Source organism: Coturnix japonica, chromosome 5 (genome assembly GCF_001577835.2).
Source record: "Coturnix japonica isolate 7356 chromosome 5, Coturnix japonica 2.1, whole genome shotgun sequence".
Classification (NCBI taxonomy): Eukaryota; Metazoa; Chordata; class Aves; order Galliformes; family Phasianidae; genus Coturnix; species Coturnix japonica.
In genome coordinates, this window is record NC_029520.1 from 12212846 (window position 1) to 12227245 (window position 14400).

The window sequence follows — 14400 nt, forward strand, 5'->3', positions numbered from 1 at the left end:
GCGTCACTGCCAAACAGAGCTCCTACACAGCTCCTCAGATGGTCACTAATAGCTGGGGATAAGTGCATCGAACAGTGAGATGCTGTAATGGGCAAACGCTTATACACAAAGAATCTTAACCTCATTTCACATGTGACTTCATCCTAGGTGACTTCACAAATGCAATTACTCTGCCACCTGCACAGCTCCATATGTTTTATGTGTTCCTTTTACCCTCTAAAGCCTGAAAAATTAGTTAATTTATTATTTTTCCTGATCAGTCCCAGGTGGATGATGTCTGTCAGCATTTACTGATTTACATAACATTTGTCATGTTCAAAGCTCTTTATAAACACCAAGCAGTTGATCTTCACACCACCCCTGTGCCCCAAGCATTAGTACTTCCATTTTACTGCCTGGAAATTGTTACGCAAAGCCAAAGCAATCCTCACAGTAGCTAAGGTAACACCAGAACTCAGTACCTCCTCCAGCACATAACACTTTCCTAATGCAAACACATCTACCACACCACCCTGCAGTATTTCTTTCTGATTTACCTACAAAATTCCTCTGCCCCACTCTATCGGCTTTGGCTTCTGATCTCCTGTGTGGCTTAGGAGTTCAGTTCCCAAGTGGCCCACAAGTCATCTTCCAAAACCAAATTGGTACAACTTCTGTATGCTAAGACATTGTATTCCCCAATGCACAACGAGTACAATTAATGGCTTTAAAAAAAAAAAAAAAAGAAAACACTGATATTTTTTATTTATTCTTTTAACACAATGTCCTCTAAATTCATCGTGAGAACTGAGTTTCACTTAAAATCAGGCCACAGCTGAGCTTATAAACTAGATGTATTTCAGAACCAGTATCAATAGCCATTGGAAAGAACTAAAACTTAGACTAGCTGCATTCTTAGCTGCAGTGGAGTATTCAGCAATGTCAAGCTCCTTCCAAGCACATACAAAAGGAAGCAGTTTGATTTGATAACAATAATGGCCTTACATACATAATACTATGGGCAATGATGGAGGGTTTGAGTCACTTCTAGCTGCCAAAGGCAAGTAAGTAAGAAGAACAAGGTGGCAGTTAAACAAAATTAGAGGCCTGTAACCCCTTCCTTGGGTATTTTTAAAATTTAATACAATCTTGTCTATATTAGAAAAGAGCAGTGGTGCCTGGCTAAACTCCGCAGGTACACCACCACCTTCCAGCCCCTCAGCACACAACAGCTCTGTGAGCCTTCCTCTCATTTGGGTCATAACACTTACTTTTACCTTTCTCCTTTTCAAGAACACTTCTCCCACGGTGGTTTAACTGGCCTTAGTCCTAATACTCCACAGAATAACCCCCTCCCAACATTCAATACAGCATTTTGAAACTTACAGTTTTATCTTCATGCTGACTGCAAGGGAGAACACATAGGAAAAGGCAGGTACATGAGATACACCACTGGTAAGTTAGAGGAACTGGAACAAGATAGAAGTGAAATCTTTAGGAAAGCAATTAGAGATCAGCCACATCAGCATGAAGACACCTTGTTTGGCTTAGCAGGAGGTCTTCCCCTCTTGCAATGCAGACCTGCTGAAGGTACATCTGCTGATGTTTTTCAAAATCGCAGCAGACCTCCCTGCTTTACAGCAGCTATAGAAAGAAGTAGGCATAGCTGCTAACTGCCTTTCCCTGGTAGCCAAGTATACAAGCTTTAATGCCTCCAATCGAGGCTGAAGAAATCTGTCCTTCTCTGAAACAACTGCATTCCTCCAAGCCCCATGAAGAAAGCAATAGCTAGCAGAAGTGAGTTCTCCCTCCTTGCAGAAGAAAACAGTGAGTCAGTTCCAGCTTTTCTGAGCAAGCCATTGGTGGATGCAGCTGCCAAATCTGGGAACTGAAATAGCACACAGCCTGCCCTTCCCGTGGGACCAGGAGGAGCATGGTCACCAGTACAACTTTTCAAACAGAGGAGGGAGATTCATCAGTTTTGTGGTTGCAGTGTGTCCCAGGCAAAATTGGTTTCATCTGGATTAGAATTAACCATTAGGGTTTCTCTACCTCACACTTCCTGATTATTTCCACTCCCTTTCGCAATAAAAGAAAGCAAGATTGAAAATGGTTTGGAGGGAATGGGAAATACCCAAAACCAGAAGGTTGGACCATGGGCTCAGGAGAGAAACTGGCTTGATGTTTTGTATAACTAGGCTAGGCATGTTTCTTCTGACCACGCGTTATAGGAAAAAGACAGGGAATATAAGCTTGTGTGGCATCAAATTATTTCATTAACGTACAAGCATTAACACTCTATGTGTATGAGGCACTGTCCATACCTTTTGGGTGTCTTTTCTCTAGGTGACTGTTGGCTAACCTGTAGGTGTCTCAGGAATTCACGCCAGAGGAAAGGAATATATACCAATTGTTCAGTTACCCATGTTTGAAGGGAATGAGAAAATATGAATCAGGCATCCAGGCTGGAGTACTGAGAAGGGTGTTCTACTTCTTTCTACATAGCTTTTAACATCCAGAACCATAAAAGAAGCCATTATAATGTAGCAAAGGAATGACTGGGTGGCAAGCATTGTGCCTCAATGATACCACTATTAACAACTGATAGCTTAAGTTATTGGTGAGGAGAGTTAAACTATTAACGGCTAATTTACGTCTCTTTCTTCATTGTGTGACTCAAACCAGTTTTGCAGTCTGTTACAGGTTAACTAGCCAGGGTTAGGCCGGGCGGGGCCTGGAGCAGATTGCAAAACTGGTTTATTCAACTTGCAGAGTGAGGAAACATCCTTAAAAATAGCCATTCTAGAAGAAGACTAGATGCCTTCCCATCAATTTTTGTCATATCGCATAACAAAACAGATTCATAGGCCCCTTCATCTTTTGTTACTGCACTGAGATACCTTGCACGTGTCACACACAGACAGAAGCCACCCAGTACTGTGCCACTGCTAAACAGCGTGCCTTGAATTCAGCCTGGGGCTACACTCAGAGGCACACCCTCACCTGCAGCCTCTCTCCTCAGTAAGTGTGTGCCAAGTGCAGCTGGTTAATAGATCACAGATCAGAGCAACCAGCTGCTTCAAACATATGGGCTGATGGAGGAGGGGAGGCTACAAGGTTGCTCTGTGAATGTATAAGATGCAGGCCTGGAGGTCAACAGGTGATTTTAAGTAAGGGAAGGAGAAGAAAATGTCTGCACTGGTTTCAGTAAAAGAGAAAAGGAATGCAATCTGCTCTCTCCAGCAAAGTTTTGTTCCTTCTGAGAGAGTAGGGTGAAATGCAGACAATGAGAGCTTACCTTGTGAGGTGGGCCTTGTACAGCTTCACTTGGACACGGGCTGTACCATGTGAGGCAGTGATATAGGTGTATCTGAAAGCCCTCCTTAGAGGTTAAGCTGAGGAAGATGGAGTACAGAAAGCGTTGGAATAATCTATTAAATTCTATTAAAAGTCTATTGTATATGTGTTAACTGTGACTAATGGTTTCAGATTCTCTTGCACTCTCTTGTCATCAATGCACAATTCCTTTTGATTGCTTCCAGACAATTTGGATTTTGGAACTGTACAAGAACATGAGAGAGGGATGGAATATGTGATCTACATTTCTTTATGCACTCTTTATCACCATCATTGTCCTTGGGAATTTTCCCAGTTCTAAAGTGACAGAAATATCATCAGAAACTGAGAGCCTCACTTCAGCTTACATTAGTGGGCCCTTCATATTGTTCTGGCAATACAAAAAAGGTCTTTAAATTGAACTGAATTTGAATCCCACTTTAGCAATCCTTTATGTTGTCACATAAGTGTAAATCTGTCCCTAGGTAAATGTAACGCAGCAACATTCTGAATCTCTGCACTGTTACGTGGCATTAGAATGGTGAGACACCAAAGCAGTCTAAAGGGAGACAGAGAAGCTTCCTGCATAGGAAGGTTTGAGAATTAGGGAGCAGCGTATGCCAGGGTGGCCTGGGAGGACATGATCCTGCCCCAGTGCAGGGTTAGACTGAGAGATCTTATGAAATCTTTTGCACTTCTGCAGCTAAAAGGGGTTATGCTTCCTAAAGAGATAATTTATTTGTGTCAGTCCGTGCAGTCTACTCTTATCCTCAGAGCATTGTTCTATACTTTCGCAAAGGTTATCAGTTTACCTACTCTTGTGGTGAAAATTAGAAAGCTACATTCCTGAAACTGGCTCATTTTCCAACAACATATTGAAGAAAAGCAAACAGAAGTAAATTATCTCGGATACCTTTTAAGTTTGTGTCTTTTGTATTTGCTACAGCATGAACAAATATTCCTGCTTTGCCCTCCTAAGCTGAATTGTGAACTATGATTCGCCTTTCCCCTCAAAGATGTTGATTTTAAAACGAAGCTTCTGCCTTTGTTTCTGAGCACAGTAGACCCTATTTGTTTTACAGCAACAACTGTTGGGAAGGGACCTTGGACCTTCATGACAACTCCAATGAATCTCCAGATTTAACAGCTACAGCATCTAAGACCAAAAGCAAAGTATATGTCAAGTGTTCATCCACCATCCCCCTTCCCCTTCTCCATGGAAGTGGACTGTTTCAAACCTGAGTGTTTTAAATGTCATAATGCTGCCCTAGAGAAGAAGCATTGGAACACTTGCACCTGTGGCACTCAAACAAGATGCCCTCCCCTGAAGGCTCAGTTACCTTTACAGGCCAGTTCTGCTCCCAGTTTTCTTTCAGTGATTAAAAAAGACATTTCATTTTGTGTGTGCATTAAAGTCAGCTTTTTGCAGTGTCACATTTGTGACAGAGACAACAGCCCCAAAGGAGCTGGACTTGAACTGGCATTTCCCTTTGGTAGAGTCAATGAAGCAGCCGTTGGTCAGAGCTGCGGTCTGGGTGAGTAGTATAACGAGGGCTGCAGTCCATAATTTTGCACTGCGTATTTCCTCCCTATGGAGTTGCATGGCTGGTTTATTGAAATCACACACAAAGAGGTCTTAGTGCACTTCTTAGCAGATTCTATCAGAAAAAAAATCCTCAGCCTAATTGTGAAGTATGCTAGCGAGATCTGCAGAAACCTGGGCTATACTCCCAGCTTCTGGGACCATTTGGTGGACTGACTTGAAAAAGTCTTTTAATCCTTTTGTTTAACCCTATCTCACCTGTCAACGAGAGATGCACACCCTCCATGCTAATGCTTTGTGCTGGTGTGTGCTGAGCACATCCTGGGAGCAAGGCTAGGCGGCCTGTTCTGCTGCTAACCCCCAACACATGCTCCTGAGGAGCTTCAGCTCCTGTGGCAGCCAACACAGGACCTTTCCTGGCACTCTATTCACTAAACAAACATGTCTTTTTAATATGATGTTGTTATTGCAGTTGGTTGACAGAAACCCCATAAAACTCGATGTAAAAAATAATAAAAGCATTTAATGTTACCAAAAATGTTGATACTAAGTACCAAGTTGGCATGACTAACATCATAACATCAAACACAGCAAATTTACCAATGCTCCTTCCATTTACCAAGAAGCGTAGGCCACTGTGAACAGACTCTCTGGATCCCTACATCCTGTTGCCACAAGTCTCCCTCAGTAGTGCCCTTTTGCTGTTTCTGAAACTACTTAATGGGCTTTAAACATGGCTCTGGGCTCTGCTGCTCAACCCTGATCCAGAAGCTGCATTCAGTGTGGCAAAGGACTCAGTCCTTCCTGCCACTACTTTGTGTTCTGGATCACAAGAAAACCTGTCCATCCCCACCTTCTGTCCTCATAATGGCTGCATCTCTTTGTTCAACACGAGCCATTCTGTAAGCTGAACTCCTTGTTTTTAAAACACTGCCCTGCAGGCTGGTCATCAGGGTTGGTCTGTGGTTACTCCCTACCTCGTGTTGATCTTTTATAACACATTAAACATCTTTCGAGAGTTAGCATTCTTGCAGGGTAAATGCAAATTTACATTTGAGAGACTTTTAAATAAAAAATTAAGAAAAACATAAATGTTAGCAAAGTTTAGTTTATCTCAGTTTTTATGACTCCACTGAATGTCAGAACAGCTGTATTGACTGCATAAAACATATTTTCTGGAGTTAGAAGCGTATAGCCATCTGTTCAGCTTGTAACATGTGTTAATAAGTATCTCAAATTTCAATTCAAGAAATAACAATCTTAATAAATAATGTAACAGCGGGAAAGCTGGGTTAACTAACAGAGACCTGGCTGTAATTGTGCTACATCTGTGTGAGTTAGTCATTACAGAAATATTCGGGTACAAAGTTCTTGGTTTAAGTGGGACCTTTAGCTAAAAAGTATTCATATCAAACTTTCAGGAGATGCAGTTTTCTATGGTGAAGACATTCCCAAAGGTTTCCACCTGACACTGACACCTGCGGACATTGTACAGAAAGGAAAGCTCTTCACTAACTACGTGCACACCCAAACCTTGTAGATTTCTCCTATGGACCTGGTGTGCCAGAGATGACCCTTGCAGATAATTTCAGACCTGCCTGGATTTGAAGTTCAAGCCACTGACTCCAGAGAAGGAAAACGATCCATGCAAAATGCCTGAGTTAAGATTGCCATTCAGTTACCCTCCAGTTGTATGGTCCTTGGAGGACAAAATCCTTTTTAAGTGGTCTCACTGCAGGCAATGGTCAGCTCTGAACAGAATTTGAAAGGTGAGCTACTACTGGACAATAGTACCCTATACTTGAATGCTTATGCAAAATGTAAAACAAATTACAAAATAAAGTATGATCTTCACATTTCCTTTCTGCTCCAAAAGGCTTTTCTATTTATTTTTTTTTTTTTCCCTTCATGGTAATTAACAGTGTAAAGGCCTGTAACACCAGGTCTTTGGCTGCCAAGATGAAAATGTCACTCTTGAGCAGATGGTACTGATGATGCAGAAGGTTACAGACTTGGAAATTTGTTTAAGCGACCCAAAACAAACTCAAGGGATTGACAGAAATATTAGCTTTGATTGTTCAAAAGAGAGATGAAGAAACAAGACAAAAAAAAAAAAAAAAAAAAAAGGAAAAAAAAAGGAAAACCTGTTTTTCCTTTGATTATCTATAGAAAATGCATTCACAAGAACTGGAGGGAAACATAATCTACTAACTGAAATCACAGTCAGATGCTTGGAACTGTACAGATGAGGATCTTATCTGAGTGTGGGAAACCACCAAAGACATAGCATTGCCATAATTAATGTTTTTTTTTGTCATTTACCAGTGCAGGGACACATTCCACTCTGCCACCAAGTAACTGGGTGCTGGAGGGAGCTAAGGCAGCCCCAGCTGAACCCCTGGTTGACTCCAAATTTTAAGACTAGGAAGAACAGACACCACTTGACAACCTTCTTTCCCCATCTCCAGATATCTTCTAGTTACAGGGACAGACATTACACTAGAGAAACTATAAGACAAGTTTTACATCGCTCTCTTTATATATATAGAATGCCATATAAACAATGGTGAAGTTATAAGAATAAGACTTCATGATTTCACAAAGTACCTTTACAAGTACTAATTAGTGGGTAATGGAGAATCATCCAATTTATGAACGAGCCATCAATTGCTATGCCAAGCAACTGGCATCAGAAACTGTAGCCATAAATGTTCTGAGTAAGAGCACACTTCGTAGGACCCTTTCACAGGCTGTACAGTCTCCCTCACAGGAACAGTTAAGTGCTTACTTTGTTGTGCTAGATACAGAAGGGCCCGGAAGATCAGTGATCTTCATTCACTTCTGTGACATAAAGCTCCACCCAACCTTTTCTGTTCATTAATCACTTCCCTCCCCTAAATATTTTGGCTCTTATGGCTGTGGGCAAAAATGCAATTCAAACATGTTTTGAAACAGCAAGATCTTCCTGAACTGTGGAGAGCTTAGTAAGATATTTGTGAGTATGGACTGATCTATTCACACTGATCAGTACTTTCATTGGTCTTGCAGTCATGGAGCCGATCATTTTTAAACAACAAACTGGAGTTCACTGAATTTTTCACATGGGCTTTGCCACAGACAGGGAATATTTTACTTTGTCTCTGTACTCTGCTGGAATCTTTCAGCAGCTGTTTCTGTCCCAGCGCCCTTTCCTGCAAGCAGGAAATCTGGGATTACGGAACACCACTCCCACTCTCCCTGTTTGGTTCGGCAGCTGCATAACACACCTCTGGCTCAGGCCCTGCTAGTGTGGTCATGCTGAAGTCACACCAGTTATCTGGAACCCACACCAAAGTTACAATCAACCCCCAGCACACACACATTGCCTCTGTGTCAATAAGCTTGTTTATATATTGGTACAATGGCATGATAAATTGCCAAACCATCTATAAGAGGCAAAATCAATCACTGTATAGTATTTTCCATGCATTCATCACCACTAGCACAACTCACAGACATCTAAGCAGCTTTGAACAGTTGCACGCAAGAGTTTGCAAATCTGAAATGCTTTCAGAAATGTGCAGCCCCAAACAGAGAAATACTTTGTGCACAAAGGGCTTTCCCTGGATCAGCAGCAGGGTTTGATAACTCCTGTAGACAACAAGAGACATGGAATCTGTCTGGAAAGAACAGCCTTCCACCTTCATTTTAAAACACAGCGAAGAAACATTTACATCTTCTGTTCTTGGCTCCCTCCCAGGCTGCATTTTATATCTGCCCCTTGTTAAGGATCACATTCAAGAAAAAAAGAAAAAGTAACAAACACTGACCTTAAGGCTTCCTTTCTATTGGTACTATGTTTCCTATGTGCTAATATTCAAGGGCTTCCAAAGCAGGGCTAAAATATCATGAATATTATGAGCTACTTTTACGAGAGCTGAAGTTATGTAAGGAGATTTATACAGGCCATTGCAACCTTCCTATCAACTGTAACTTTGCTCAGGGCTACTGTTTATGCTTTCAGAAAACACTGCAGATATCTGAAGTCTACAGCACCAGGAAAAAAAAAAAAAAAAGCCTAGAGAGACAAGCATCTGTCATGGTACATAGAAAATGAATCCTTCTGGCAACTCCTGCCCAGCCCCAGATTAATATGGATTTACAATTAACATCATCAGTGAATCAAGCAGCACGGTAATTGTTTTTGCAGCTATTCCAAAACTTTCTTCTGCACAGACATAACCTAATTCTAACTTAGTGAGACAGAACAGCTTGACACATTTGTTATCTAAAGACCACTTCAGCCAAAGAACATAATGAAAAAGCATGGGAACTTGACTCAGGAGCAAAGGCTCTTCTTTAATACTTGTTCCAAAAATAAAAAAGCCTCTCTCCCCTACATCCCTCATTATTCCTTATTCTTGAAGCTCTAATTTTGCCCCAAGGACTGCTTCAAAAATACATTCTCTTTGATAGGCTTGCTTAATACCACTCGGTCAAGTAGGATTAGAGCCTTCTGAAGGAAAGAACACATTTCTTATTCATTTTCATGATTAATTAGTAAAAATGACTTTTGGAACCCTCTGCTGTAGAAGTAACACTCACTTCTAGTTCCCAGTAGGGATAAATAGCTGGCACACATTACTGCCTGATGCCCACAGGCAGCGGCAGGCAGCCCTGCACACACTGACCCGCAGTCTCATGGGGTGGGGAACAGGGCTGCAGCCTTCCTGCAGCACCTCAGGTCCCACACCTGCTGGGAAGAAACCTTCACACTCCTACTTGGTTCACTGCTACATTATCTAGGGTCTGATACAGATTCAGTGCTACAGTATCTAGGGCCTTCTACAGGGATAACTATGTTACAAGTTCAACAAGTTACCAAGAGTAACTATGTTCCAGAGTCATTCCTCCAACCAGTCCTCAGGGAGAGAGAACTGAGTCCACCTTCTGCCTCAACTTCTGGAAGTAAAATGAGAAGAAAATGAGCTAGAACAGAACGCACATGGCAAAGCTTCACACCATGAAATTAATTCCATGTCCATCCTTCTCTGTGCCACGGCCAGGCAGAACCAGCCTTCCAAATATTCTGCTGAAAGCCTGCAAGTTCCTTTTCTTAAACTCACTGAATTTGTAGAGATACACAAAGTAAGCAAACAGAATATGCCTCAATCACAATTAACACCAAAGGCTTGCTCACCCAGTTTGTTCAGTGGAGCTGAAGAAAAAAAAAACACAACCAAACAAGGACTCTGGCTACGTGTGGTACAATGTTTTCATTGTGTATTACACCATCAATACACCACAACATTGACAACTGTCACCATTTCCAGCAAGTCAAACACAAGGTAAAACCAAAAGCAAGGATCTACATCTGCAGCACTCACCAATCAAAGGCAGAATTGCTGTTGATACATATACAAAATAATGACTCAGATTTTTAAAATCCCTGGTGCTGAATTACATGTACAAGTTTGTTGTCTTTTTTAATATGCAAGACTTTTATTTGGAGTGCTTTACATGGCTCCAAGAGTATGGCTTGTCCATTGCAATTTCTACAGTTGATTTGCTTGAGGGCTTATATAGTCCGGTACCTAAAACTGTCAGGGCATGATGTAAAAAAAAAAAAAAAAAAAAAAAAGACTGGCTTTGGTAAAGAGCTGAAGATCAAAATGAAATTAACTTCCCAGAAAAGGCAGAAAGGAGTTTTCTGGTTCCTCAGCGCCAGCTGAGCCCTGCTGGAAGGGCTGGGCTGCAAACAGCCCCCTGACGTCGAGCTGAGCCAAGAGGTCAAAAGCATTTTCCTGACTTCCTCTGAAAGCGGCAGCCCTAAGCACGGTGCTGTTACTCCGCTGACTGTGGTGTCAGAGCAATGCTCTGCCACGGTTAAGGAAACAGATCCTGCAAGAAGTGTCAGCCTTTTTGCTAATACAGAAAAGTATTCTAGAACAAAATTCCTCACTCTTTGGAGCACATTTTCCTTTCCTCAGTTACTGAAGAAAGACAGATTTCTTCCTTTGCTTGTGTCCAGTCATTAGTAACACACCATGTGGTCTTTTCTGTGCAGAGCTGCCTGCGCCAACCTGGTAATGCCAGGGGGAAACAGTGAGAATTGTCATTTCCTCATGTCCAACCAGCACCTTTCACTAGCAGTCACAAGTCAATAGAAAGATAAAGTAAACAACAACAACAACACACACACAAACCCCTCACATCATTCTTATAACAGAGACAGAGCTTCTACCTGTGGGGCCTATTAGAGCAGGTAATAAAGTCCACTCTTCTATGGCAAAAAATGGGATGCCATTTTGACAAAAAATAATAATAATAATAATGTGATTTTTATTATTTTTCTTTCCTGAAGCAGCAGCTCTGTTCTCAAAAATGTCCTCTGATCCTGATCATATTATTAACATTGATTATGTCTGATAATATTTCAGGACTTTTGCAAAGACCTCTCAACTAGAATTAAGAAGTAAAACCTTCCCCCCCTCCCCCCCCCCCCCCCCCCAAACAAAAAAAACCAAAAAAACAACATGATGTGTTGCCATGTCTTCCAACTGCAAATGATTTTTCACCAGCTACATGCATTGATTTAATACAGCTGCAACTTTGAGGCTTGTGAAAAGCACAATGGGACCTTTGGGATTCTGCAAGCCTCTCTGCTGCTCCAAAAGAGTGGCACTCTATGTCCAGATTTCTCTTTTAGGACTCCACGCTGGGCATAATCATCCCACCCAGGGCCAACTCAGCAGGTTTCAGGTGGAAGGGACTCAGTTCCAGGTTCTTCTAAGTGCTGCACAAATCTGAAAGAGGTAGGTATGTGCACAGTGCACCACGTGTGCCTGCTCCAAGGCTGAAACATGCCAGTGCAGCACTTTACCTTCCCCCAGAATATCAGAGCTAGTCTGAAGAAGCAGCCATATAAACCCTCTGCTTACATTCCTACTGTCCACACCTCACTCCCAAAGTCACAAGTGGTCCTAAGTGATGAACTTAACCAATCAAACACTTCACAAACTCTTTCTCTGATAATGATGTTTATGGCTTGTTCATCGCTGCACCCAGAAGCATATCTAAATGGAATAGTAACATGGTGAAGTGATGGTACGAAATAGAATTACAGCAGTAGCTAACTCTTTAGCTGTGCAGGTTTGGCTGTCACTATTCCTGGGCTAACATGTCCATCAAAAACCTTCCAGTCAGAAGCATAAGGTAAATGTTCTATGCTTATATACATTCTTGATTACATCAAAGGTTCTCTTTACATCAAGATGTGTTCATGCCTGTACATTCTCTATCTAGCCTTAGAAGCAGGCCCTGTGGAGTCAAGTAAAACACTTAGAGCCATCACATAGCAGAACAGTTTAATCTTCACCACAGCAAGTGGGAAGGTTGTAGGAAAAAGCATTGCTACCACAGTCTGTCCTGAACTGCAGACAGGCCTCACATTGTCCCCATAGATGGCAAGTCCCAGTAGCCTCATTCAGGTATCCCATCTGTCCAAAACTCCATCATAGTTCTTCAGATCTTTGTGTACATTAAAAAAAAAATAAAATCTTTTACTGCCTCTCTTTCCCTCCTCACCCTTTGCCTCTAACATCATCTCCTTTAGCATGTAGTGCCCACAAATGACTTTGGGGCAGCTTTTACAAAGGATTCCAATTTTGGATGCTGTTCTGACTCACCAAAGAAAGAATATTCCACTCCCCTCCTCACACAGTAGTGTGCACTCTTTATTTTGTAACACAAAAGGCCTGAGCCAAATCCATCCCTAATGTAACACTGCTGAAGTCCATGAAATGTTTCCAAGGATTGGTTTGTCTCTTGGTTTTAATATCCAAACAGTGCCTCATCCAGCAGAAAAGTAGAAACTTAGCACACACTTCGGTGTGTTAAGACAGCCCAGTTCTCACAGTGCTGTATATGCTCTTGAACAGGCTCGTTAACCATATCTGTGTTACTTGTAAATCTGGATATTGCAAAGAAAAGTCTGGGTATGCAAAGAAAATTAGTTTTACTACTTGAGACTGTGTCTGCTGAGACAGCAGAGTTTCAGCATGTGATAACAACACGACTGTCCTCATTGAAGGAGATAGTCGAGCCTCAAATAAAATGTTTGTTTTTAAAGATTTCCTCTAGTAAAATCCATGTAACTACCATGTACCATTGCCATCTAGTGGAAAGGTAAGTAAGAACACAGGTTTCCTTCAATTTAATCGCTCAGACTTGCTATCCAAGATGATTATTAATGATTATTTTAGATAACATGGAAAACCTATAGAAAGCATACAGTAAAGTCGATACATCTCTTAATTTGCTGCTCTCAGAGAAACTGATAGCTTCCCATTCAGAAAAAAGAAGTGTCAGGTTGCTGTTAGCAATCTGACCGATAGAGTTTTACTTTGGAAATAGAAAAAAACAAACAAACCTTAGCTTGTCTCCTTACCTTTGATAAAATAAAACCATCACTAAGTAAGTAGAAATATAGCATGTTAGTGGATCATACAGTCACCACCATGTATTTCACTTGCCGTGACAGGGGAGGTGGAGGCACAGCAGAAACAGAAGTAATACTATAGCAGTGCAGCTTCTTCTTGCCTTGCCTAAAAAGAATGAAATTAACACAGCTTTTTGCAATTAAAAGCATATGCAAGATTTGGGCGGGCGGGCAGATTAAGCATTAAATTGAGGAGCTTCTACACAAAAACTCTAGTCGGGCTAAAAGACTTATTTCTTGTAGCCATTTGTTTAATGAGCTTACATCTGCTGTAACATTCAAAGAAGTCAGCAGAGCTCAAGTGTTTGACAGCTGCTCTTTGGAAAAGGAAAAAAAAAAAAAAGAAAAAAGAAAGAAAACAAAACAAAAACCCAAACCAAGGAGGATGAGCTTTGCTCCTCTTCCTTGCAGACTTTAGATAAGAATGAGAAATGTTACAGAGATCCCCTGGAAAGCCTCAAAGGCAAAATAGACGGTATCTAGTTTTACTAGATTCTTGATCATTTACAGTTCACCCTAAAACTCCCACACATTTGTTTCTTAATGTCCCTCATGCTCCGTTAAACCTCAGTGCAGCAATGTTCCCATAGGAATGTGGCCAGTTGCCAGACTCTCTCATGAACATTTCATTAATCTTCTTGGCTCTCATACAAACTACAAAACATTATTTGTTAGCAATTTAACTGTTTTGCTCCCAAATGTGCCAGAAATGTGATCTTTGCTACAGTTCCATTCAAGAAAATGTGGATAATTACATAGTAAATGAAATGAGTTATTTTTATTTTTAATATTTACCAAGGCTCAGTGCCCAAAAAGGTAAGCTGATTTGATCTTGTTTCTGAACTTAATTCTCATGCTATCCTAAATATTTAAATCATTCTCAAATGTTAAGATCTAACTTACATGGAGCAAAATACATCTGCAGACAGTTTTATTTTAATACGGTACACTATGATCTCCGAGTTCCTTACTTGCCCAGACCACATAATCTAAGTACTTCAGAGGATAACATAACAGAAAATACAAAATATTTATATTTTCTGGAAGCCTGGCCTGACCCAGC